This window comes from Schistocerca americana, chromosome 1 (assembly GCF_021461395.2).
Source record: "Schistocerca americana isolate TAMUIC-IGC-003095 chromosome 1, iqSchAmer2.1, whole genome shotgun sequence".
In the NCBI taxonomy this organism is placed as follows: Eukaryota; Metazoa; Arthropoda; class Insecta; order Orthoptera; family Acrididae; genus Schistocerca; species Schistocerca americana.
This window is the reverse complement of record NC_060119.1, coordinates 1,232,718,019-1,232,721,165: the sequence shown is the minus strand read 5'-3', so window position 1 is coordinate 1,232,721,165 and position 3,147 is coordinate 1,232,718,019. Positions and strand designations below refer to the sequence as shown.

At 44.7% G+C, this 3,147-nt stretch overlaps 1 pseudogene; it reads right to left on the bottom strand.

The window, feature by feature from the left end:
* Positions 1–2,689: 2,689 nt before the first annotated feature.
* On the bottom strand, positions 2,690–2,807 carry LOC124558531 (annotated as a pseudogene).
* Positions 2,808–3,147: the final 340 nt, after the last annotated feature.

The window sequence follows — 3,147 nt, the reverse complement described above, 5'->3', positions numbered from 1 at the left end:
CCAGATGTCCGGATGCTTTTGATCACATAGTGTAAGTACCAGGCAGAAGCAAACGCTCACGGAGAGCATACGCGTCATGAAGCTCTGAAACTCCTATTAATGGTTATTCCACTTCTTTTTATGTACACGATCGAGGATGTAATGATGTTTTGTTGTGTACTACTGAAAGATAAAGGTATAATTTGTCAACATGCCCATTCCTCAATTATTGGTCAATGGAGTGTGGCAAATGCTCAGAGTCATGTAATGCTAATTGGTTCAAAATGGTTCAAATGGCTCTGAGCACTATGGGACTTAACTACTGAGGTCATTAGTCCCCTAAAACTTAGAACTAGTTAAACCTAACTAACCTAAGGACATCACAAACATCCATGCCCGAGGCAGGATTCGAACCTGCGACCGTAGCGGTCTTGCGGTTCCAGACTGCGGCGCCTTTAACCGCACGGCCACTTCGGCCGGCGTTATGCTAATTCTTTTGAGCAGTGTGAAAGACGGTGACGTCGTTGCCGAACTTGCGATCTTTTTTTATGTGATCTCGAATTTGGCTTGGTTGCAGCAGAAGCTGTGCTGCCATCTCTGCGCCTGCGAGAATGTTGTGCAAAGTATTCAGTGCTTTTTCTGGTACCACGTGGTAACGCAATGCCGTAGTTTTTGTAGAAACGGCTCCTGAGGTCATATATTTATTCCTGTCTATGATTATTTCGGCTATGTGGAATCATATTACACTTCATATTACTGGCTACCAAGGGCGGAAAGGTGCGCTACTTCGAAAATTAAGCTTTAAATTTTGTGTTCACAACGAAAACTTTCAAATTTTGTTCGCCGGATTCCTATTCTGCAGCTTGCAAAAACCTTTGCAGACTTCGTGTGTTAAACATTTCATGGGCTCTACAGTACAGTAGCACTGTGGTCCTCAATTTTAACAAGAATTTCAACGGCCACAATCTAACGACTTCACTATATGTTTACCTCTAACGTTAATGAGAGGCCTGAGAGAGCAGCTCTTCAACTGCAGTAGTCACCAGACGGACATTCGTATTCTGTTATGACATGATCTCCTCTATCCACATGAGGTGAATATCAGAACTGTTCCTTCACAAGGTCACAATGAAAAATTCCTAACGTGCCCACGTGCCACCGCCTCTCCCCCCGCACCCCCTCACACCATCCCCATCCCCCACCCTTTCTCTTGATTTTAACCGACATGACGAAGCTAACCCACCACTTTCTGATTCTGAGCTGAAGTTTTAAATTTCGCTCTTGAAATATCATTCACGCAGGAGAATCGAACAGACATACCCACGTTTTATCATCGCACAAACTCTCGTATAGACGTCACAGATATAGGCAAACTTTGCGTGGAAATGCAGTCATTAGTGTTGAAAACAACTACGTAGCGAGGTCCAGCTGTAATCCCAGGTCGATTTTACAGAGAGTACTCCTTGGTATTGGCTTCTTACTTGCACTTATCGCGAATCTCTCGCCCAGCAGAAAGTCCCAAGCGACTGTAAAGATGTACAGCTGACTCAAGTGTATAATGAGGACAAAAGAACGGACACGCAAAGTTAAGTTGTAAACGAATAGTCGTAACGTTTATTTGTTGCAGAGGTCTTGACCATATTCGAAGTTCGAACATAATCAGTTCCCTTTAGAGTGAAAAGATTCTATCCACACAGATTCAGAAATCATCATCATTCGTGCGAAACTAGGTTTGCCCTTTTCTCACACGATGTCCTGCGACTCATGATGAAGGAAAAAAGGCAGTATCGGTTTTCCTAGATTTTCGGAATGTGTTTGAAACTTTCGCACACTGCAGACTGTTAACGGAGGTCCGAGCATATGGAGTAGATTCTCAGAAAAGTGAGTAGCGTAGACTTTTTAAATAATGGAACCCAGGTCGTTGTCCTGCACACCGACCGTCCATCGATCAGGAATGCACCAGAGACATGCGACAAGACCACTCTCATTCTCCATGTACATGAATAATTTGACATGCAGGGTGAGCAGTAGTTTGCGACTATCTACTGTCGACGGGCAAGTGACGTCTTTGAGTGACTGTAGGAGTGTACACTTGAACATAACTTCTGTTTGATGTGATGTAGCTGTAGGAAAAATGAGTTAACGCGATGCGCTGGAAAAACAATAACGTAATCCTCGAATACGTTATCAGTGATGTACTGCTTGATGAAGCCACGTCTGTTAAATATCTAGGTTTACTATTGTAAAGCGACATGAAACGGAGCGACATAATACAGGTAATAAAGTAGACGAATGGTCGACTTTAGTTTTTTGGGATAATTCTAGAAAAGTGTAGCTCATCTGTAAAGGAGACAGTATGCAAAAGATGCATGCAATCAATTGGTGATCGCTGTTCGAATTTTTTACATCCGAAACAGCTTTGAATAACTGAAAGACACTGAAGTAGTGGAGGCACATGCTGCTAAATTTGTTACCGGTGGCTTTGTTCAGTGCACAAGGATTACAGAAGTACTAAACTCCGTCCGAACAGGCCTCGGAAGGCCCAACGGTACCGACCGGTCGCCGTGTCATCCTCAGCCCTCAGGCGTCACTTGAAGCGGATATGGAGGGGCACGTGGTCAGCATACCGCTCACCCGGCCGTATGTCAGCCGCTACTTCTCAATCAAGTAGCTCCTCAGTTTGCCTCACGAGGGCTGAGTGCACCACGCTTGCCAAGAGCGCTCGGCAGACCGGACGGTCACCCATCCAAGTGCTAGCCCAGCCCGACAGCGCTTAACTTCGGTGATCTGACGGGAACCGGTGTTACCACTGTGGCAAGGCCGTTGGCACAGAAATACTCCACGAACTCAAATGGCAATCCCTGGAGGGAAAGTTAAAAAAAAAAAAAACTGGCATTTGCGAAAGACTGTGGAAGGATCTAGCTGAGTATCACGAAAACAAGATAAACCAGGTTTCTTAAGGCAGCATGTAGACAGTTGTTTTTTACTCGGTCCATTTGCAAGCGGAGCAGGGAAGGAAATTAATAGCAGTAATAAAACGACCCTCCGCCATACTCCTTACGATGTCTTGCAGAATATGTATGTAGATGTCGGCTGCATAGATGTAAATGTTTGCACAGCATAGACTAGTTTGGAGAGATTCATCAAACCAGTCTTCGGGCTGAAGTC